Source organism: Mycteria americana, chromosome Z, assembly GCF_035582795.1.
Source record: "Mycteria americana isolate JAX WOST 10 ecotype Jacksonville Zoo and Gardens chromosome Z, USCA_MyAme_1.0, whole genome shotgun sequence".
Lineage (NCBI taxonomy): Eukaryota > Metazoa > Chordata > Aves > Ciconiiformes > Ciconiidae > Mycteria > Mycteria americana.
The window spans coordinates 28,580,434-28,604,937 of NC_134396.1; the positions used below are offsets into that span (position 1 = coordinate 28,580,434).

Below are 24,504 nucleotides of genomic sequence, written 5' to 3' on the forward strand. Positions count from 1 at the left end.
GCTATTTGAAATGTATGCCAATGATTCCTGTCATTTCATGGCAGCCCTGCCATGGTTCACTGAGCCCCCTCTTTTCTCTTGTCAGCTCAACTGAAGACAAGCATTTAGTTGCAAACTTTAAGCAGGTTGTGCAAAACAGAAATGATGTGACTGCTTTTCTTCCTGCACAATAATGTCACTGCTGGTCAATGTGAGAAGGTCAGGTTGCTCCTTGTAAAGCTACATGATACCACTTGCCTATTTGAACAAGTTAAGTTAACTGCTGAATCTGGTCCCTGCAGGCGCTGAAAACTCATCCTTTTATCAAGTCTGCATTTCATAAGAAAGAAGAACAATTGTGCAGGGAGGATTTCTGATGATATGTTTATGTACTTTATAAGGACAGTTCCCAAACCAGTGTTGCAGGTAATATATTTAGTTTAAGCTGAAAGACTTTAAAGTAATGGCTGTTTTGACCTTCAAATAGACTCCTTTTTTGTTGTTGTTGGTAGGACCCAAGAGTGACGCCCATCTTTGATGCTGACAGAATTTAAAGCAAGGCCATTGCCCTGCATTTTCTGCCTTGTAGCACACAAAAGTAAAATTGTATGTCAGGCCGAGATGTCGGGGAGCTGACAAGATGCCCCAGTGACATTTCAGCTGGAAAGAGCAAGTGTCTTGCAACCAAGTGGTCAAATATCAAATAATAGGTCAAGCAGGAAGGAGCTGAGTTCTAACCACAAAGAGGTTTCTGGTAACTTACTTGACAAGCTTTTGGGCGCTTTGTGGCTTGACAAAGTGATGTTCTGTTGGGTATCGCTAGACAGACTGTTCTTTATCGCCTTCAGAAGATCAGACATTGACATTGATTAAACTCTTTAACCCTTAAAGGTTAAATCCTAGCAGCTTCATCATTGTGAATGAAGAACAAAAGAAAATTTGTAATATACCATTTGTTTTCATATTAATCACTGAACTCCCCAGTGCTATTAACTTTTGATGTGCTATGTAGTTTTTGACAAAAAGATTGAATGCAAAATCTATATAATAGATTGTTTCTCATTATGGGCCAGTGATACATTAGAAAAATAATATTATGCATTATGGAATTTGTAATTTCTTCTAATATGTCAAATGTAGGATTTGATTTTAAAGCCTCCTGACTACTACTGAAATTCCATTTTGGATGGAAAACAATATTTGCATAGATAATACACCATTTACAATGACCAAAGTCTTCCAAATACCATTGTTTTCAGGTACCAGAAAAGCTAAAATAAATCTCAAATTTACAACAAAAGAACTTCAATCAAAGATAGCTTCAAGATTTCAGGTATTCCCCTGTTGTGCAAGTCCATTGCTCACAGCCGTGATGTGCATGTGTGTATGTATACTAATACAGAGCCATGCAAAAACAAATAATAAATCCTGCAGAACTCTCACATGTAAGAGTTGGTTGATAGAAGAAGAACACTCCTTTTCTTTATGATGATGTATTTATTCTTGAATACTGAAGAAAGTTTTGTTTCCCTCCAAAAGTCTTGGCTCCCCTCTTTCCTGACACTGACTGTTCCTGGTAAAAGCACCGCAAGTACTGTATTCTGCTCTCCCAAATATAATGTCAAAGATCTGATATATTTGTATGAAAAATGAAAGAATATATTTTACTGAGCATTTTTCTCTCTACTATGTATAGAAGCATGTATGTGCTTTACTTTTTAAAATATATTCTCATGGTACTCTATAGTTTGAGAAAGGAAGTGGCTATTCTTTGCTCTACATGACCTCAAACTACTGAAGAAAATTTGCAGCATATTTGTCCCTTTCTCATCATTGCCAGTACATGCGGTATTGTGCATGTAGAGACAGAAGAAGGATTTCTTTCTGAAATCAGTATCTTATCAAGACTAGGACTGATCTCCTCCAGTTACTCCAGTTACTGCTCCAAGCATAGGTTCACTTGATTTCACAGGGGCCATAGCAATGGCAAACTGAGTGTAGTTAATAGGAATAATCTAGTGAGCTATCATTTCTCACAAGAACCAGCTTGTATGTTTTCACTGAAAGGAGGATGTCTACCTCATTTACTCTGTTTAAATATTGACCAGCTGCAAGTTACAGACTATTTTCTTTAAACCCATCCACTTTGAAGAGACTTCGAAATATCTTTTGTTTGGATGTCAGATGTCCAATTTGTAAAGGAAAGCTTCTCTTTCTCATATTGTGAAGAAGTTATTGAGTAGTAAACTGGATCATCATTAGTCAAATACTCCTGTGTTGCTTTTCCAGACATCTGACAGATTGAAGTTTGTGATAAATTCCAAATGAATAGAAGAAATCCAGCTGGCAAGATCCCCTGTTAGTAGTTTACAAATGATCCCACCAAAGCATTTCTTTCCCTTTTTGGGGACACAATTAAAATCATGCTTGTGTAGAATGTGGCAACACAGTTCAGTAACAGTAGCTGCCAAAAGAGCAACCTGACTGTTTTATACCATCTGCTCTCTCTGGCTAGCTTCAAAAATTGCAGAGCTTGAGACCTTGATCCTTACTTTCAGAGTTTTTCATGGTTTGGGCCTGGAATTTCAAGAGGACTGCTTCCACTTTGATAACCTCAGGTCCATCATCAGCACTGCTCCATGAGAACAACCAAACAGTTTCCTTAGAAGAAAGCCGTTGTTTGGTGGGGCTAGAATATTCTCCACTTTTTTTGGAATGTGGCACAACAAATAATTGGTGACAGATCTGCCTTCTGATCAGTCTCAAAATTCATATTAATTTATTTTCCCCCCAGGCAACTCATCTCTGAAAAGACACTGTGAAATATGTGATTTCTTCCCTGCAATAGGAAGTTTTACAGCTGTTAGTACAAATTGTGTGTGTGCCTGTGTGCACACGTGTGTATACCTCTCAGCAAAGAGTTTGGTTGTTGGTCTGAATGTATTATCACTGCACATACTGTAAGCAATTACTATTACACCAGTAGTACAGAAGGGCTTTTTGGCTCTCCCTGTCTCCCACACATTTGCAAATTCAGCACAAGCTTTACTGCCAGTAAAGTTTGATATACAGTTATAGGAGTCTCCTCCATTGCTGGAAGAGACCTTGGATGCCTTTACCAAGTTAATCCAGGGCAGCTGAAGTTGGAAGGCACGTCTGGAGATCATGTAGTCCAGTTCCCCTGCTCAGAACACAGTCAGCTGCAACAGGTTGCTGAGCATCATGCCCAGTTGGGTTTGAATATCTGCAAGGATGGAGTCCCTCTTGACAACCTGTTCCAGTGCTCAGTCACTCTCAAAGTAAAGGTGGTTTTTTTCTTTTGTTTAAATGGAATTTCATGTGTTTCAGTTTGTGCTCATTGCCTCTTGTCCTGTCACTAGAGGCATCACAGAGAATAGCGTGGCTCTGTCTTCTTTACTTTGCAGGTATTTATACACGTTGATAAGATCTCCCTGAGCCTTTTCTTCTACAGGCTAAAAAAATCACAGCACTCTCAGCTTCTCTTTGTGATGCTCCAGTCATTTTATCAGTCACGTTTGTGGCCCTTCACTGCACTCACTCCAGTATGTCCATGTCTGTCTTGTACTAGGGAGCTCAGGACTGGTGCCATTACTCCAGACACGGCGTCACCAGTGCTGAATAGAGAGCAGGGGTCACCTCTCTTGGCCTGCTGGCAGCTGTCTTCCTGATGCAGCCCAAAGAATCTAGTTTGGCCCGCTTTGCCACAAGGGCACGTTGCTGCCTTGTCATCAACATGAAGCCTATGAGGACCTCCAGGTACTTTTCTGCCACGCTGCTGCCCAGCCAATTGGTCCCGAATCGGTCTTAGGCCCCCAGCCTGTCCTGGTGCATGAGGTTATTCCACCCCAGGTAGAGGGCTTCTCTTTTTTTGAAGTTCACAAAGTTCCTGTCAGCCCATTTCTCCAGCCTGTCAAAGTCCCTCTGGATGACAGCAAACCCTTATGGTCTGTCAACCACTTCTCCCTGCCCTCTATCATCAGCAAACTTGTGGAGCGTGCACTGGGTCCCATTGGCCAGGTCATTAATGAAGTTATTAAACAGTATTGGCCCCACTATTGACCCCTGGGGTACACCACTAGTGACTGGCCTCCAGATGGACTTTATGGCACTGATCGCAACCCTTGGAGTCCACCAGTTCAGACAGTTTTGAAACTGACTTACTGTCCATGTATCTAATCCATATTTCCTTACTCAACAGAGGACCATTTTGCTATGTAAAGGGCTCTCAAAATTCCCAATCACTGCTAAAGCCATGGAATTTGATCATAAAGTTTGATCATTTGGTCACTTATAACAGCATCTGATCATACTGCTGTCATCCTATACTTGAAAGGTTTTCCAAGGCTTTACATTTTATATAAATCTGCATGTTCAGTGGTCCTTAGCTGGTCCTTAGTGGTAACTTAGCTCCTAAAAATTATTTAAATTCTCTTTTGAAATACAAAAAAGTGTTTTTCTCCTGATGTTTTTTGTTGTTGTTTGATTATTCTCTAGTGAATAAAACCTAAGAAGCCCTTAGCAGTACCACAGTTTGGAAGAAATCTTTATGTGAAGAGCACCTTTCTTCCATTGCTGGTGAGGAACACCAAGCTTACTCAGCATTTCTCTCTCCATCCTTTTGTTGATTGGCCTTGAAATCCAAACTCACAAAATGAATCTTTTAGGACATTCTTTCCTATCTTTTCAACTTTCCTCTTGCCAAGTATGAAATTACTAGATTTTGCCTAATTTGGCATCACTTTGGTCTTCATAATCTGATCCTTTTTGGACAATCATTTCACGTCATGCTCTCTGCATGGCCCAAAAATGTACCTCAGTATTTATTTGGAAGGTATTTAAGAATATACAGTGATCTTTACATATATTAAAACTAAATTATTTAACCCCTTTATGTACAGTGTTTTGGGATTAAAACTGGTATAGTTACATTCTCTGATAGGTTCTCTACCTCTACTGTGACTTCAGTTTTACAGATGTAGACTTGGCTTTCCATTAGGTTTCTGCAAATCATCCTTCAGTATCAATGGAAGGTGACATGCTCTTTGTCATGCTAACATGGATCTGATCACTGTCATGGGGAGCATCATGTAGGGATTTTGTGTGGTTTATATAATTTTATGTATTGTAGTTAGATGCTAATGTTAAAAAAAAAAAAGGTTGTTAGTTTATGAACCAGTCATTCAGCAATGCACATGGAACTGAATCTTTGTCTGCCGTTTCTGATGTCCAGTGACTTATGAATAAAATTGAACAAGGGCAAAGAAAAATATGAGGAAGTGTCTGAAAACTAAGTTGTTTCCAAGGAATGCTCAGCAGGAGGCAGGGAGATCCACTGAATAATTTTTCTTCAGTTCTTTGTTTACCACTTCTACTTTACCATATTTCCTATCTCTTTATAACCTAGTAGTACTAATCATCATTACTGATATTAGACTGCCTTCTAATCAGTAGATGGCTCTACTGTGCCTGATTAAAGCTTCAGAAGTTGTTGGATTTTGTTTTGACTAATTCAGTGAAAGTCATTAATTAGAAAGTGAAGAACATTGGATTTACTTTAAGCCCAAGTATTGTGAGCATTATTGTGTAAGTATCTTTTTTTTCATGGTAAACAAATTTTTTAATCTCCTGCTGTATAATGGTAACAGGGAGATTGTTCAAAATGAAAACAACAATGCTAATTATATTTAATACATAAACATATTTACCTTCCTTTTTGCATGATACACAGCTAACCCATATAGCAGCCCCACTAACTGTTGACTCGTAGATGCTTGAATGGTTTAGTGGTGTGGTCCCAAAAGTCCTGGCAACAAGCATCACAGGCTGTGTACTTGTGAACAGCAGTCTGTTAAGTACAGCATACACCTTTTAATGCTTCACAGGGAAAATGCTGTTAGGTGTAAGAATCCGGGACATGTGCATAGCAGTGCTATTCTAAATGGTGGCAACTTTTGTATGAATCAGGCAAGAGTTCCAGTACCTTTCAGTGTATGCTGTGTTGATTTGCCAGCCCATCATGACTTCATACATAAAGTCTTTCTAATGTGTGGGATTCTGCTGGCGCACATGGGGAGAGACCCAAAGATATACTCCATCCTGTGACATTTGGATGGCATTTGAGGTTTTTACTGAATAAAAAACTTTAAAAAATAATTTCCAAATCTTCAGTTCAGAAGGTAGTTATCAAAAAAGGCAAGGGAATTAGGAATTAAATATGAAATCCTCTCCTACCTCTATGCCATGTGAAGGTTAATAAAATTTGTTCCCATAAACAATAGCATGGGAGAAATCTTAGTTGCAATATGTTTGCAGTAGAAGATAAATCCTGGTTTCAGGCTTCATTCTCAGTTGGCTTACTGATACAAGTTTATGCCAGACATTTGGGGTGGGAAGCTGTGTATATTAAAGCACTGACCTTAACGAGAGTCATGCAGCTAAAATCCTGCACAGTTCTTTTAAAATGTCAGGGGTTAATGTTATTTAAATGCAGTATTTGGTGGTTTAATTGAGTCATGCTTCGTTGTCTTTTACTGCACATTAATGCCAATGAAACACTGATTGTTGACAGAAAGTTCTTTTCAGCAAAGTATACACTGACATATCGTGCTGCTATAGAAAAATAGTGTGCAAGACAGAGCAGTCGTACTCTGCTGGAGTAGGAATCCTATACTGTCTAAATGGTGGCAACATTCATTATACACTGACAGGAAATGTGAACTAGTTTTTTTTTCTCGTATATGTTTTCAGACTGCCTCTTGAGAGGACTGATAAGACAGAATTGTTGGGTCTTTAGATAAATAAATTAATCTCAAGATTTTTTTGTCGGGTGTGTCACACAAGTTAGTAAATGTACCTTGAAAAGTACAAAGTCAACTCCAGAAGGCAGATTTGTTATAGAAGCACCTTCTGATAGCTTTTGTAAGCTTGTCTTAGGACACACCAATAGCTTTTCATCTTGTCTTTGTCTAAGTTTGGAAAAAATAACTTCACATTCTTTCTCTGAATACTTCTCAGTTAAGTCCCCATGCCAGTCTAAAACCCTCAAGAGGAAATAGATGCTGGCTTGGCAGGTGAGATATAGAAAATACCGTAAATTGTGGACTCAAACAAACAAAAGCTTTTGAAGAGGAATATGGGAAGCAATAAACACTGGTGAACTTACAAGAGCTTGTGTGCACAATGGATGGGGTATAATTCATATAGTGCTTTTGCACGGTAGAGTAACTATTCCAAAATAACTGCCCTCATATGGACAGCTGTTATATACTTCCTTATTTTGGCTGAAGTAGTCTGCGTGCTGTTTGTCTAGTCCCATAGGGCTTTGTTATGCTTTTGGGCTCTGTGCTTTCCAGGATTTTTCTCATGACTGCAGGATGCTTTCTGGAAGTCATTAGAATTCTGTGTCTTGGAAATGAGTTTGCAAATGCTCATGAGTTACAACTTTTTTTTTATTTTTTTGCAAGCTAGTGTAATTTTTCAAGTTGATGTCAGCCAGCCTGGTTGAAGCCTGCAACTGCAAATGGACCTAGTTTATGCGAAATTTTTGATGCATTGTGTGAACTTCCTCGTTCTTACACTATCTTATTAGGTGACATTGGGACATCACACTTGGGCTCCTGAGGGAGTAACTAAGTGTTTGAATCTTACATGAGTGGTACATCACAGAGTTTCTGTGAGAAGTCATAATAGTCAGAGCTTCTTAGAAGCAGCAACCCGTTTAAGTACCTGCCTTTATGGGTTTAAGTAAATATATTTAGCTTCCTCCTAGTGTCTAAGATATCATGGAAGTGTTTGGAACCAGATTAACTACTTCACAGTAGGAATTACTGGTGAAGTCTGCAGATCTATGTCTTCTTCCAAGATCTACACTGAGTCTCTTGTATACTATGGAGAGCAGTATAGTTCAGCGGGCAGGGCCTATAGAGCTCTGACCTGTGGGAACTCAATTCTCATGTCTGCCACTGGCTCAAGGGCAAAAAATAAATCCTTCCAGCATCTAGAAACTCACAACTGTGCTGCAGAGAACACTGAGCAATACAGAGGGGTGAAGCCATGAGGCGACTTGCAGGAACCTGCTCAAAGTAGCTCAAAGTCTAATTGTCCATGCAATGTGCTTGTATATGAACATTTGAGTTGGGTGTTGTCTTTTTGAACATGTTAATGCTTTATTTTATTTAATGTATTCTTTAGCACTCTGTGGTGTCCGTGCTGTTCCACATATTGTGCACATTGTGCTGAACTCCTTGTTTTACCCAGAAGCACTTCACACGATCAGGTAGAACCAACTGTTGCTTGGTGAAGTCCTGAGCCTCTGTTAAGGCAGAGTGTGTTAAATTAGTAGCAAGAGAGAAGAGGAAACTTGATGATTACGAGTAAACTGAGAAGAATTTATTGTTTGGCATTGTAAATAAACCCCTTTTTAAAGGGATGAGCCAAATACCGCAATCTTAGGCTAACTGCAAAGCAAAGCATTTGGTCAAAAAGCTCCAAGAAGAAAGGCATGTAAAACTGACCAATTAGAAAAACTGTGCTAATATTTTCCTATGGACATCCTAATTTAGGAAAATAATATATAAAAGGGGAGAATATAAAGCTAGAAACAACTTTAATTGTGAAGGACCAGAAAGAAAAGACGACCAGGGAATCTCTGGATAGCTTCAGAGGACATCAGGTAACTTGTAGCCTTGTTCAGTGGCAAAAGGCTCTGTTTATTTCTAAAGAAGGGGTTTGTGTGACTTCAACAATAAACTAGGATTTGGACACCAAATGCTGGCTGTGGCTCCCTATAAGAAAAAGAGCAAAACCCCCTTTATCTTTCAGGTCAACTGCTACTTAAACAAAAAAACCAAAGAAACAAACAAAAAAATCCCCAGCTTACCCTTTAAGATGGAATCCTTTTGTCCAGGAGCCTGATTGTAAATTCTTGTAAGAATTTCTACCCATTTTTCTCCAGTACATTTAAAAAATGTTTTCATTCTCAAGTGAAAAATGTTATCTATCTGCAAAGTCCGCTCATTGTCATCTCTACTGTATTAATGTCCTGCAGTCTGTGAAGGTATCTTAATTTACAGAAAATGCAAATTCCTCCAGTGTGAAACACTTACCTTTGCGACTGTAACTACATCAAAAGTCTTCATTAAGTATTTGTGGAATACTTGTTGTTGGTGTTGCACTTTTGTACCTATATGATCGGCTGATCACTGCACAGGGAAAGGTAGGGAAATCAATAAATGTTACTACTGGGATACTGGATTTGCTAGAATTTCAAACAAATTGCTTAAAACCTAACAGAGAACACCCTGACTGAACTGACTCTGGAGTAATACTAAATTTAAAAGGAAGTGATAAATAGGACCTTTTATGAATGGCACAGACTTGTTTTCCTGTAAACTAAACTTAGAAGCTGCTAGTTTTCTACATAAATAAAATTAAATACCTTTGTTGATGGATCTACTGTCCATTTTCTTTTTGGGAGAAATTTGCTTACAGTGGTCCCCTGTGGTCACAGGTTCTGCCAGACTACAAAAGGATGAAGATTCACAAGCCGTATAATGCCAGTCTCTGCAAAGGAAAAGTAGGTTCCTTCCCCTATCAGAAGCAGCTAGTTTTACAGTGCGCTGAGCAGAACTGTATGATTCTTCCTATTTCAGCAAAAATGTTTCTGTCTCACGTACACACACAGCTTGACTTCCTGAAGGGTACAGATTAAACGGTTGGGGTTATTTGAAAAGTGTCTGAAGTCCTTTTCCTAGCCATAAAGAATTGCACTATAAAGATTTATAATTTGAAAGGGAGGAGTTTCCTCTTTTTTTGGTGCTGCACAAAAAGACTTGGTTTCTTTTAATAACTGAAATGGTTTCTACCTCTGTCTGAGTCTACAAGAACCTCTTACAAAGTTCATAGAGTAGTTACAGTTCACCATGTGAGCTAGTCAAATACAAACTTATTTCTTTGAGCAGCTGCTAGTCATCTTTTTCATTAAACCAGTTGTCTAATTCACATCCAGTTTAGAGACTATAATTTTATAGACAAGTCTGAGGATCTCACAAGGATATAAATCTTAGGGACATAAAGATGAAATATGGAGAGCTACTTGGGCTGACTTTAGACTGGAATCTGGGCTGTAGTGCTGACAAAAGTGTGATAGAAACTTCTGCATGGCTTCCACAAGCTTTTTTTTTTTTCCAATTTCCAATTCTTAGTTTCCTGTATGTCTGCTTTGTTCCTCTTATTGTGTATGTATATGTATATTTATTTTCACAATCAAAATTCTGCCTTTTCCAGAATGAAGGAGTCCTCTGTGAGAATGAAGGAAGGAAGACAGTAGATCCAGGTAGTGCAGCTTTGAGTGTTTCTAGAATTGCCCCTATATTAGAGCAGAGTTTAAACATTCTGTCAGAAATACAGGGTCACGCAACTGGGTTGTAAACCTGATACCGCAGTTTTCTTGTTCTGACTACCAACGTAAGTAAACTCTAAGTGATATTTTAACACATTTTCTTTGCTGCAGTTACTCATATTGTGAGGGGTTTGTCTAAAAAGAGGGGTCCTGTCCCCAAGGGCAGCATTATTTTACCATTATTAGACAAACTCAGCTGCTTTTCTTAAAATAATCAAGTAAATTATGCCATATACATGTTAACTAAAAAGTTTCAAGATGGGAACTGAGAGGACTGCCAAGGTGACAGAAAAATGGTCATTAAAATCAATCCATTCACTTGGCACATAAATTAAAAACAAAACTTGTGTGTAAGACACAATAAAGGTTAAATCCAGTTGGCGGCCGGTCACAAGCGGTGTTCCCCGGGGCTCAGTATCGGGGCCAGTTCCGTTTAATATCTTTATCAATGATCTGGCTGAGGGGATCAAGTGCACCCTCAGTCAGTTTGCGGATGACACCGAGTTGGGTGGGAGTGTTGATGTGCTTGAGGGTAGGAAGGCTCTGCAGAGGGATTGGGACAGGCTGGATCTATGGGCTGAGGTCAGTTGTACAAGGTTCAACAAGGCCAAGTGCCGGGTCCTGCACGTGGGTCACAACAACCCCATGCAACGCTACAGGCTTGGGGAAGAGTGGCTGGAAAGCTGCCCAGCAGAGAAGGACCTGGGTGTGTTGGTTGACAGCCAGCTGAACATGAGCCAGCAGTGTGCCCAGGTGGCCAAGAAGGCCAATAATATCCTGGCTTGTATCGGGAATAGTGTGGCCAGCAGGACTACGGAAGTGATCGTGCCCCTGTACTCGGCACTGGTGAGGCCGCGCCTCGAATACTGTGTTCAGTTTTGGGCCCCTCACTACAGGAGAGACATTGAGGTGCTGGAGCGTGTCCAGAGAAGGGCAACGAAGCTGGTGAAGGGTCTGGAGCACAAGTCTGATGAGGAGCAGCTGAGGGAGCTGGGGTTGTTTAGCCTGGAGAAAAGGAGGCTGAGGGGAGACCTTATCGCTCTCTACAACTACCTGAAAGGAGGTTGTAGTGAGGTGGGTGTCAGTCTCTTCTTCCAAGTAACAAGCCATAGGACAAGATGAAATGGCCTCAAGTTGCGCCAGGGGAGGTTTAGACTGGATATTAGGAAAAACTTCTTACTGAAAGGGTTGTCAAGCATTGGAAGAGGCTGCCCAGGGAAGTGGTTGAGTCGCCATCCCTGGAGGTATTTAAAAGATGCGTAGATGTAGTGCTTAGGGATGTGGTTTAGTGGTGGACTTGACAGTGTTAGGTTAATGGTTGGACTTGATGATCTTAAAGGTCTTTTCCAATCTAAATGATTCTATGATTCTATAATGATGAGATACACCAATACACAGGCATACAGCTATCAGTCTAATAAAAGGTTGAAGGGGGAACTTCATCATTGTGAAACCTGAGGTTTATGTCCACAGCAAATGAGAGGATGAGCATATCCTGAAATTCCATCATTCATTCTCTCTGTCTTTAGTTTACAGTACCCAAGAGTGTTCCGTTTGTTAAGGAGTTGTTCCTGTTTTATGATGATTACTTCATCTATTCCATGTTGCCACCACACAAATGATGTGATCATTCTCATGGGTCACAGAACAAAGTCCTCAAATTCATAAATTGTTGTAGCAAATAACTGCAAGCAAGCCACTGGCTTAGAAATCACAGAATCACACACTGGTTGAGGTTGGAAGGGACCTCTGAAGGTCATCTAGTCTGACCCCCCCCTGCTCAGAGCAGGGTCAGCTACAGCAGGTTTTCCAGGACTGTGTTCAGTTGGGTTTTGAGTATCTCCAAGGATGGAGACTCCACAACCTCCCTGGGCAACCTGTGCCAGTGCTCAGTCACCCTCTCATTAAAAAAGTGTTTCCTGATGTTCAGAGGGAAGCTCCTGTGTTTCAGTTTGTGCCCATTGCCTTTTGTCTTGTCACTGGGCACCACAGAGAAGAGTCTGGCTCCCTCATCTTCATTCCCTCCTGTTGGGTTTTATACACATAGATAAGATTCCCATGAGCCTGCTTTTCTCCAGGCTGAACAGGCCCAGCTCTTTCAGCCTCTTCTCATATGAAACGTGCTCCAGTAGCTTGACCATCTTTGTTGCCCTGCACAGGAGTTGTTCCAGTATATCCATGTCTCTTTTGTACTGGGTAGCCCAGAACTGGACACAGTACGCCAGATGTGGCCTCACCAGTGCTGAGCAGAGTAGAAGGATCACCTTCCTCGACCTGCTGACCACTCTCTGCCTAAAGCAACCCAGGATACTGTTGGCCTTTTATGCTGTGAGAATGCATTGCTGCCTCATGATGAGCTTGTTGCCCATCAGAACCCCCAAATCCTTTTCTGCAAAGCTGCTTTCCAGCTGGGTGGCCAGCATGTACTGCTGCCTGGGGTTACTCCTCCCCAGTTACAGGACTTTCCATTTGTCCTTGTTGAACTTCGGGAGTTTCCTCTCTGCGCAGTTCTCTAGCTTGTTGAAGTCCCTCTGAATGGCAGTAGAATGCCCTGGTGTATCAGCCACACTTCCCAGTTTTGTATCATCTGTGAACCTGCTGAGGGTGCACTCCATCCCATCCTCCTGGCCATTAATGAAGATGTTGAACAGCACTGGGCCTGATTGTTCAGCCACTTTTTAATCCGCTTCACTGTCCACTTATCTAACCTGTACTTTGTCAGCTTGGCTATGATAATGTTACGGAGACAGTGTCAAAGACTTTGCTAAAGTCAAGGTAAACACCATCCACTGTTTTTCCTTCATCCACCAAGCTAGTCACCACGTTGTAGAATGCAATGAGGTCAAGCATGATCTTCCCTTCGTAAATCCACACTGACTATTCCCAATCACCTTCTTGTCATTCATGTGTCTGGAAACAGTTTCCGGGAGCAGTTGTTTGTCACCTTCCTAGGGATTGAGGTGGTGCTGAAAGGCCTGTAGTTCTCCAAATCTTCCTTTTTGCCATTCTTGAAGATTGGAGTGATATTTGCTCTGTTCCAGTCTTCAGGAACCTCTTCTAGGTGCCATGACCATTCAAAGACAGTTGAGAGTGGCGTCATAGTGACATCAGCAGCTCCCTCAGCACTTCTGAGCTTATGTACAAATACTTTGTTTATGTGCTCCCTAACCTGGTCCTTCTTCACTGAGGGTAAGTCAGTCTTCTTGCTCCTTCCCTCTGGTCTCAGGGGCCTGGGATTCCTGAAAGCAGTTTTTGCTGGTAAAGACTGAGGCAAAGAAGGCATGGAGGCATCGTCCTTCTCTGTGTCAGTTGCCACCAGTTTCCCAGCTCCATTCAGCAGTGGGCTCACATTTTCCTTTTGCTGTTCATGCACGTGTAGAATACTTCCCTGGTCTCCTTCACATCTCTTGCCAGATTCAACTCCAGGTGGGCCTTGGCTTTCCTAACCCCATCCCTGCACCAATGGACAGCAACACTATACTTCTCCTGGGTCCCTTGACCCTGCTCCCACCTCTTGTCCACTTCCCTTTTATGTCTGAGTTCAATTGCACAAATAAAATGGAAATGAGAGGTCAGTGAGGGCTGTTCTTCAACATCTACCTGTAACTATTGATTTTGTGATTAACAGAGAGTGGGACAAATATAAAGTCATATTAACTGCTAATATGTGCTACATGTGACAAAAGATCAGCAGAAATACAGCTGCTTGGTGGTAGGCTATGAACTGCCAGACCTTCAAACACTTTCATTTTGATGGACTTCATCGTCACCTAGAACTCCTTGGGTTAAAAAGTGAGACTATATTCCAACATAAATGGCTTAACTGTATTTGTAGCAGGCAAAATTGCTGTATTTTCCTCACCCATATTTTAAGTTTGCAGACAGATATGGAAGTATATCTACAGCTGAAGTTTATTCTTACCTGTTTTTCCACATCAAACGAGAAATTCTGAGAATAGTAGGAAATTGTATAAAAAATTATTTTGCATTACTGGTTAATAGAACCTCTCTGCAATTTTTAAAAAGAATACTTCAGAAACAAGTGGTAAGTAAGAACGGATAATATAACACATGGATGAAAGTGGAATTTATAGAAACTGCTGACATTCAGAAAATGAAAGGGCTAGTAATAGCAATTAATGATTGTGAAGTCTGCTCGTCTGTTCTGTGAGATGTTAAAACCACATCTGAAAAGGGGAGAAGATTAAAATACATATTGATTGGCTGATGGGCAAAAGGTAAGGTTTAAAAGCAAAGAATTGACTAATATGCGTGGTATTAATTAAACTCTTCTCATCATTGTGAATAAACAAGGGCTGATAACCCATATCTGTAAATTCCTGAATTGATTCCAGATTGAATGTACTTCAAAGGTCTATGCCATGTAAACCAGAAATCACCTTCAGAAGGGTCTTTTCTTGCAGCTCAGGGGAACTGCAAGACACGATGTTTTCTGCTGCACGATTTTCATTCTGAGTTTTCCTGCTGATTTAATAGGCAACACATAGTGGGTGGATTGGTAAAATAGGTCCTAAAGTGCACAAGTTTGTCAGAAATACCTAATATGTCTTCCATGAGGACAGACAACACAGAAAAGGCAAGTGTGTCAATTTAATCAGGTGTTGATAACCAGATGTGACCAGTTATAAAATATTTGGATTAAACTCACAAACATCGAGACATCAGGGTCTTGTTGAGAAAGGACAGTAAGGGTGGTGCTTTGGAAGCAGGACTAATAAACCATACAGAGACTAAGGTGGGATACCTCCTGTGTGAAATCCTGACCCTTGAATTTTGGCCTTTTATTCACCAAGACCTGTATTACACCCAGGATGGATTACTTGCCTGCTAGGATGCCCAGTGCTTTAAGGAATGTTACTCAGGCAACATGTGCCTCTCAGTGTTTCTCCTGCCTTGGGTGTAGATCTTTTTGTTAGGAGAATCAGTAACAATACTCAGCACTTTTTTTCTTTTCTCTGAGACTTTGAATGCCTTTTACAAAGTGCCTTTAACTCATGTTAAGACTGCTGCAACTATGGCCCAAAGAAGTTTTAAAGGACTTGTCTAAGCTAAACCACTCCCTACTGTGAGATAAACAGAGCCAAATATTCTGCCTCCTTATCTTATATGGGTCCCATTTCCCTTATCTGTTGTTCTCTCAGATTTTGTTCTCCATATTTCAATAGCTAAAATAAAATTTAAAAATTAGAAGAATGAAACCTGGGTTAGAAAACTTCAGTGAAGAGGACAAACTGTCTGCCTCATGACAACTTGGTGTCCCCAGCTTGTATGCAGGTTATATATATATTTTTCCCCATTTTCCTTTCTATGTCTTTTCTATAAATATGTTTTACTGACATTAAAGGCTATCCTGCCATGGAGTGTTGCATGACCAGGAAAGACCTGTAGCACAGATAGCAAAGAAATACAGTAGGAGAAAGTGTGCCACTCCTTGCTGCCAGCTGAAAGCACGGGTGGATTTCTACAGTTTAGCAGAGTCCTTAAGTAGGACTTATGCAGGTTGAAACTCAACCTGCATAAGTAATGTTGACTCAGCTTTGTGTACTAGCTAGTCTGGGTAGTTGTTTTTTAATTTAAACAAAAATTAGGTGTTCCAGAATGTCAGAAACTGAGCTGCAGCCTGGCCATCTCCACAGCACAGGTCTAGAGAGGGCAGCAGGGCTGCAGCCTCCCGCCGCTGCCTTTGTCGGTGCACCAACTCGCCTCGCCCAGAGAGCTGCCACCCTGACCACTGAGTGTTTCTGCCGTGGCCACTAGAAGCATTGACGAGCATTTTGGCCAGCCGGTCATCTTCTCTGAAGTACTGGCTCTCCCATACAAGGTCATATTGCTCTAGTATTGGTAAGGCCAAAATGGACTGACGCCTTTGTGACTGCTAGTTGTTTCTTGCATTCCCGTCACATATTCAGACAGCACTGCTATGTCATCTACAATCTTTTTCACCTGCTTCCCTTCAGTCGTATCTGATGCCCTTATTAGAGTTTTCAATTGATTTCTGCTGCTGCGTCACCCAGTCAATTGCAGCACTGCATAGTGCAAGGTTTAAACAAGAAAAAAGTGCTGCCCTGGTTACTCCCTCGGTTGTCTATAAGCCACTCAGGATTCCCTGCTGTTTGTTTTCACATAAGATTCAGTGCGGTTTCTGGCAAAGCCAATGATCTCAGTAGCAAAGTTGCAGTGGTAGCATCACTATGGAGATTTCTCTCTGTTTCTCTTGCCCAAGCTCCTTGAAAAAGTGAGGAAGTTGATTATCACACTGTTTTCAATACTTAGCACTGCTCCGTATTATGTCAAGATGTATCAGGCAGGGGAGCCTCATACTGACGGCGCTCAGGCATGTATTTACAAAGGCATCAATTAGCAAATTAGTAACCCTACCTCAAGAGACAATTGAACAGGTTTACTGTGTTTTTGCTATCATAACAAACATGCATTACCTGCTGCTTTTAATCTAGAGAGCCTACTAGTGCATTAGAGCCAGTGGAATATTAAAATCTGTCATTTGCAGAAGTAAGCTGAGGGTCAGAGTGATTAAGTGACTGGCCCCAAATACTGGTCAAGAGTAAATTTTAACATAGACTTATGGGATGCAGGTTCTCAGCCCCCTTTCAAAACTCCAAATTGCACTAGGGTTTTTGTGTTGTTATTTCATGTGCTTTCCACTCATTTAAAAAAATGCAACAAATTCAGTAGTAATCTGTGGTTGAGACCTAAGAAAATTGAGGTCTAAGAAAATTCAGTATTTTCTTCCTAGTCAGTTTCAATCAAAATTGAATTGTAGCTGGCCTTGTATTTCAACCAGGCAGCTAAATGGAAGGCAAAACCTAGCCTGGCAAGCTGTACATGAAAACAGTCCCTTTTTCTTCAGTGGTTCAGAGAACCAGGTTCTTGGCATAGCCTTGTTATAATTTGTAAAACATCTTAATTCTCCATTCTTTTTTTTTAATGTAGTTGTATAAAGAGGGAACTAGGATCATTCCTGTTATGTCTTTCCTAGTGAATCAGCTCAGTTAGTTAGCTTGTTGTGAAGAGCATCAACAAGTATGGGTGGAAAACACATGTATAGTCTGACTTTTATGATAAACTGCCTGAAAATGACTGAATAAATATTTTTGAAAGCGACAAAAGTGCATTTACTTGCCCTTTAAATCCACTTACAAAATTGGCACCAGTTCTTTTTGTTTGGTTTCCTTATTCTGTCATGTTAAGAAGTGGCCTGTGCTGCTAGTATCTGTCAAGCTCCCCCCTTGTACTGGAAACATGCTGCAGCTTGTCCCACTGGAGATATTCAGGCATATTGTATTCAAATCTTACTGTTGCTGAAGATACATACCTACAGTTCATCAGGCTAATGCAAGAAATAATTAGGAGTAATTAGGATGAAATCTAGCAAATTACTAAAACCAGACAGGGGTTGTTGTTTTTAAAAAAAAAAAAAAAAATCAGTGTTCCCAACAGATTTATTTCTTTACTGGGCATCGTGAAGTTCAGAGGAAGAGACCCCTAGGACTGAATCATCTTGTCTGGAGGAAGAGTAGAGAAAGAAGAAGACATGCAGGGGTTGCTCATGGGCACTGTGTTGCCTTGAAAAGATGCCATACATCTGGTGATTGTCTGTCTGAAGATGTGACTCAAGGATCCAGATCTACTTTTGCCTTTCGGTGCCAGGCCCTCAGTCCAGCATGTTCCCATCTTCTAAGGTTTGGAAAGTGCTTCTTCCTATCTGTTATGCCCACACAGGAACCAGTCACACTAGTGGGTAGACCTGAAGGGCGTTCAGAGGTTGTTGGTTTTGTGGCAGGATGCTAGGACTGGCCACGTGGAGTGCAGGCTGAAGAAGACATACCAAAGGGAAACCAGGCACTAGCCTGATACGAATGTTATCGTTTAATGCAAGAATGAGATGGTGCTGTGGCAGACAGTATTTTACTGCAAGGAAAAAGCAAAATTGTGTTGAGCCAGCTCAGCATGTCTTTTTGACCTGTGACAGTTGGATTTCTGTAGCACTGAACACAACCCAACTATCTGTTTGCATACACAACACAACACAAGATGCTGACACCCACAGTGCCTGGCAGGATTTTGCTAACAGGGTTTTTACACCCGTTCCTCTTACAACAGAAAACACAGCAGAAGTTTTCAACTGTACAACTTTTTTTCTCTTTTTCCCTTCTGGTCATGTACATCTAGGTCTCTGTTGCTGTAAAGCCTCTTGTGCCTTTCAACTACCATGTAAGAAGTAGCCTGTTTAGCTGGACTATTCATGCTTTCTACTTTGTCTGGGTTTTTCAGAAATAGTCTGATTTAATATCTGTTCTTGGGCAGGGGAAGGAGAGCTACGAGTGCTGTAAAAACACTCAAAGATAATTATCAGTTGAAAGAAGGGGTGAGAGACTGGGAAGTCACTAATCAGAAAAAAGAAAAAAAAGAGCATAAATATGTGGAACTGGATTTTCTTCCTCCGTGTTGCTTCCACAGTTTCTTCTTCTCCCTTAGGGGTGCTCTGGCTAGGAGCCACACTTCTAGTAACATAGGATGTTTTCAGACACCCCAGATCGCATCAGGAAGTGGAAGCCAAAGAATGAACCGAAATATTGAGCTTTCTCTCACGAATACCTTTATTTCTCCAGAAATGCTTGAAAATGGCCTTCCGCAATAGTTACCCTTTCCCATCCCAGGGGAGGTGGATGTAACATCTCCAAGAGGCAGCAGAGCTATTCCCAGCCTCCCCAGAAAGAGAAATCATTTTGCCGTGACAGGGCTGTTTGGAGCACTGTCAATCCCGGCCCTCTTTGAGAGGTAGGTCCCCAAAATGCCATTGTCACAGTCGCTGCTCGGAGTGGAAATGTGCTGCGACTTGGGGTTATCGTAGAACTGTATGTGAGCGATGACAATTTAATGTTTCTACTACAGTAAATTTTGGGCAGGCTGATGCTGTCTCTATTAGTAACTCCACAGCATCTAGCTGATAACGCTGGCACCAAGGTTTTTACTACACTTGAGGAGCTCAAGGCTTTTTTGTCAGAATGTTGCAAAACCTGAGATAAGTTAATTAGCAACTAAAAGCTGCAAATATGTCATGGCATAGACCTTTCAAAAATGTTTCAATTAAAAGCCCCGGCATATTAATTCCTGTGAGCTGTATATGGCTTGAACATAGACTGAAGTGTAAGATAAATGGGAATGCATTCCACAGGCTAGGAGAATGCCACAGTGCACTCGGGTAACCAAATGTGAAAACTTACAGGTGTCGCAGCAAATTCACATACTGATGGGTATGAGTGAATCGGCTCAGAGCACTAAACCAGGCCAGTTTGGAGACTTCCGCTGGGAAGAAGGTGCCGTGAACACGTGCCCAGACTGGCAGGCTGTGATGTGCTGCCCGGGGAAGGCAGAAGAGCTGTTTGGTCTGGGGAAGGAGCCGCAGGGCCCCGGCGGCTGGGTGCCCCATGCTGGGCTCTGCCTGAGGTCCTGGTGAAGCTCGGTGTGGCGGATCCCGTGGTCCTGCATAAACAGATGTCCACGGGATGATTCAGAAAACTATAATTACGCACAATAGTGCAAATGTTTAATTAATCAGGTCTCATGTCCTTATTATCCCCTCACTGGGTTTCACTAATAATGACCCAGAGGAAAATTCTGCTCCTGTCTGCGAATTATATTTTATTTACAAGGTTTCATTTCTTAGACGATTTTTCTCTCTCATTCCTGGGTAGCGCTCCCAACAAGAAAATAAAATTCCGATGTCCTTTACAAGTAAAACTTGTGACTGGCCTAAAATTCAAAATCAGGGAGGGCTTTATGCTATCTCACATGGTTCCTTTAGCAGAATAAATTAGAATAACTTAGCACTTAATACATCTCTTGCCTCACATTCACAGGATGCATAAATATTTGGCTGTAATCCTATCACTGAAGCTGAGAGGAAAAGAAAAGAGGTCTTGAAGGAAAAGCCGTTCTGGATGAGGAAAGAAAGCAACCCCTTCCAAGTCGGTTTGTAACCCATATGAAGGGTTAAATTGCAGAAGGGGGGCTGGAGCCAAGCATGGAGTCCAGCCTCCTTCGCTGACAATGCCTCTGCCACCCTCAAAAGCCAGCCGCTGGAAAGAAAGTGTTAAAAAGGATATTGTTTGCATTAAGAGGCTGAATTTTCCACTGGGTAATCATCAGTGAAACCCAGTGAAGGGCAAATGAGGATGGCAGGCCTGATTAATTAAACATGTGCTACGGTGCTAAGAGCAAGATTTATGCTATTGGTTTTACAAGAGTCATTGATATTAATACTGCTAGTAGAAATTTTGAGCTGCTGTTTACTGTTTCCATTTTTCACTGCAAATCTGGTGTTAAAAGTACAAATGAGGGTTGTGGATTATTACTGTAACATTGTAGTTTCACTCTCTAAATGTTACTCTTGCTCTACAGAAGAGATCTTGCGGTACTGCTATCAGATGCTCTGTTGCACTATTTCCATTATAATCTCCAATTCTGGAGGCTTTTAAACCTGATTACAAAAATTTACTCTGGACTAAAATCCACTTTACAAAGAACTCCATCCAAGATATGTATGTTTGGTTATGTATACATGAGTGCGCTCCCATTTGTACAGAATACGATATGGAACTTTCTGAAAAACGGAAAGAAAAATAACAGTGTATGCATTTGTAAGTTATAGGAGTGCAAATAGATATCTACCAGTGACCTGTGAAGCTGTACACATGGTGATGTGTGGCATTGCATTCTGCTAAAGCCAAACGACATGGTCTGTTCGAGCCTGAAAGAGACAAGTGTCATTACAAAGCATGGAGCAGAACAAAATAACATTTTGGGGATAACAAGGGCTACTGTACGTGGACACTCTCTCCTCTAAGCAAAAAGAGGCTTTTATAAAGCTGTTGAGTATTTTCATCACTTCCAGGTTGATATGCAGCACATTCAGAAGTATCTATTTCATAATGTGTTAGTAGAGTAGAACCTGAATGCCCTTGCACTGTAAACAGTTTCAGAAATGTGTTTATAGGCAATTCTGCTTTTGTTCATTAATATGCCACAGGAAATATAGCAGTAAAATCTGAAGCATGGGGTGTGAATGTGTATCTTGGGGTGGAAGGGGCGGTTGTCTGTTGCAAATAAGCTTGCTCACATCATGGAGAGCATGAATGGCAACCAGCGAGGTCAGTGTCAGTTCAGCTTTTATTTTCCTGATAACACACTCATGTGTTTACTTTTCCCATTACACTAACATGGAACATTTTGTTGGAATGATGCCTCTTCCTCTGGGTAATTTTTTTCCTTTCTTGACAAAAAACTCTCAGTAGTTATGTATAGCCCAGTAAAGTCTGTAGACTTTGCAGTAACTTTGCGAGGTCTCAGGACTGAGGCAAGCTTGCCAGGCTTTGCATGGGGTGTTCTTGGCCTGCTTGGAGCTTTGTTTTAGTTAATTTAGCTGTAACAACAATTCTTCCAATGATCGGGTGACTGTTGCCTAATTTGTTTTACTTTTGCTTACTTTTGTGCAATCACAGAATAGCCATAAATTTATACTTTATAGTATAGAAGTATTTTATACTTTAGCCATAATTTTATATTTTATAGTATAGTTACTCTGCGCAGAATGCAAAATTTATGACCCTACCATAACGATGTCATTATTATGTCATGCTATGCAGGCCTGGTATGTCAGCAGAGGCCTTGGGAATGGGGACACAGCATAGAGGTGTACAGGTGTGGGGTGACAACGAGAGAGGGAACAGGCTGGCACTGGAGACCCCAGGGCTATAACCAACTTACCACTGTCAGCTAAAGAGGCACGGACCTGCAACCTGAGCAGAACTAGCCACAGGAGCAACAAGCAACAGGTATCTGTCTACCAAGTGTAAAATGCACCATACAGAGTAAATTGGGATGTAGCATGAGCTCCAGACCAATAAAGACAGAACGAAGTGTAGAAGTGTGTCGCACGGGTGCTGCTGATGACCTGAGGACACGCAGGGGCTGTGGGAGGGTCAGTATAGACCCAAAGAAAGGGGAAGATAGTAGGAAGTTTTGTATAATGATTTTTAAACCATATTATTAAGGAGATTTATTTTGCGTTACTGAGATCATTTGGACGATGAGTGTTGGCATTGTTCTAGCTGGATTACTTGTTAGAACTACTTGTTGTTGCTTAGTTACACTGTAGGGTTTTAATTACACTAACAAGAAATTCTAGGCTTCCCTTATAAGGTGTGCTGCCCTTTTTGCCCCGTAACAAGTTTTTGAGTGTAACATCGAAGTGCTCCTGGCAAATGAGAAATTGCTGTTTGTTTTGTTAAGCATTCCTGTCTCATGAGGGATGATGCAGGATTTCAGTATTATAGCATAGATAGCGCCTACCTTGAGATGGGAAATCAGTTAGGGTTTTCCTATAGTAATGCTCTTCCTATATTTATCTTCTTAGGGCAGATAGCAAGTGACAGCTTTGATGGAAAATTCATTATAATACATATTTTAAAATACTGACTAGGCTAAGCCAGTAACCTCAGAGAAGCGTCTCCCTTGATCTAAACCGAGGAAGTTTATGGAGACCTCAGCAAAGACCGGATCTTCAAGCAAGCTCAGCAGCTCTAAGCACATGCCTGGTGCTGGGGCATCACGTGAAGTTTCTGAAGTTACGGGTCCCCAGCATCTCCACTCTTGATCTGGTAGCAGGTGCTGGCCCCTGCAGCCTCCTGGCTCCACAGCATCCTGCAGAGCTCGGTGCTGAACAAAGGCTTGGCGGGGCTGCTGGCCATGTGGTCATCCCATACTCTCCACTAGGGTCATGCCTTCATTATGTGAGTCACATGTACTCTCTTGTCAAGACCCATGGGCACAGGGTGCCTTGTGCTAAATGAAAAAATCACTTTGGGAGGGAGACTAGCCCAAAACCCAGCTTGGCAACAATGCTAGCACACCAGGGCTGTCTTACGGTGATGACGGCTGGTTTTTGTGGCAGAAGCAATGAGGTGCAGAAGTAATGAGGTGTCAAAGCATCTGGTGAGTGCAGGCCCCTCCTGATGATAGTGCACCTCTGCTGATGGATTGCCTACAATGTATGCAGGAGGGATTTAATCTCCCTTGGACTTCGGTCTGTCTGGCTGGGACTGCTGTGTCACTAACGAAGCTTTCCCTTTGTCATTTCCCCTTATGAAACACAAAAGAAGTTTTGGTAAAGTGGTGACCTTGCCTGCCTGTAGATTAATGCAATGATTTTCATGCAGCAGGGCTTCATTTTGCAGGTTGTATGGGTATGGCACGCCTGCCTGAAGTCTTGCATCTGTCAGTTCACCGTTGACAGCACATCAGCGGATAGAAGCATGACTGCTGAGTTCAAGTAGTGGGGAGACCTGTGTGAATTCGTAATCCTTGTTGTGATGGGCTTAATTCCTTGAAAAGGATTTTTACAAATTAAGCTGCTCACTGCTGCAGAGCTGTTCTTTCAGGTGTATCAGCCACTATCAGCCACTGGGGAAATCCAGAACCACTGCGATCAGTCACAGGTGCGGATTTGTTATGAGTGATGTGAGGACATGTTCTCTCTTCATCCACCCAGTTTAGAGTGGGCACCAAATACGCTACAAACTAAGCACCTTGCTAAGAAGAAGGTACTAAGTAATGTTAAATTAGGTGACACTTTTCTGATGTGAAAAATGGTGTTTGGTTTTCTATGGCACATAAATATGGACCGAAAAATTTACAAACTCAACCTGCAGTGTCAATTGCAACCTGGACTTGCTACTCATCCCTCAGGGAACCAGTCCTGGTGTGTTGTCAACTTTGCATGGCACTGTGAGGAAGTAATTTAACCTCCCTGTACCTTGGTTTTCCTCATTTACTTTTATTTTAAAAAATCATACATACCTTTCATATGTTTGTACTCCAACTAACAATTTGACAACAACTTTTATGTTTTCAAAGGAGCTGTTTTAAAAGAGCCTTGCACATGTAAGCTTGGAACATTTTTTGATTGTTTTCTGAGTGGCTGAAGAGTGGTACGTATATTTGCATCTTAGAATAGATGAACAGGTTTTTTCAGGTGAATAATGCTGCTAGGTAGAACTTCCAAG

The 24,504-nt window shown here is 41.3% G+C and overlaps 1 long non-coding RNA gene across 1 annotated transcript in view; it reads left to right on the plus strand.

Moving 5' to 3' along the window:
- The first annotated feature begins 4,499 nt into the window (after window positions 1-4,499).
- LOC142421772 (uncharacterized) overlaps window positions 4,500-24,504 on the plus strand; it is a 28,621-nt gene continuing 8,616 nt past the window's right edge. The window contains exon 1 of the long non-coding RNA XR_012778975.1: window positions 4,500-4,575. This is a non-coding gene — a long non-coding RNA (uncharacterized LOC142421772). The remainder of the gene's footprint in view (window positions 4,576-24,504) is intronic.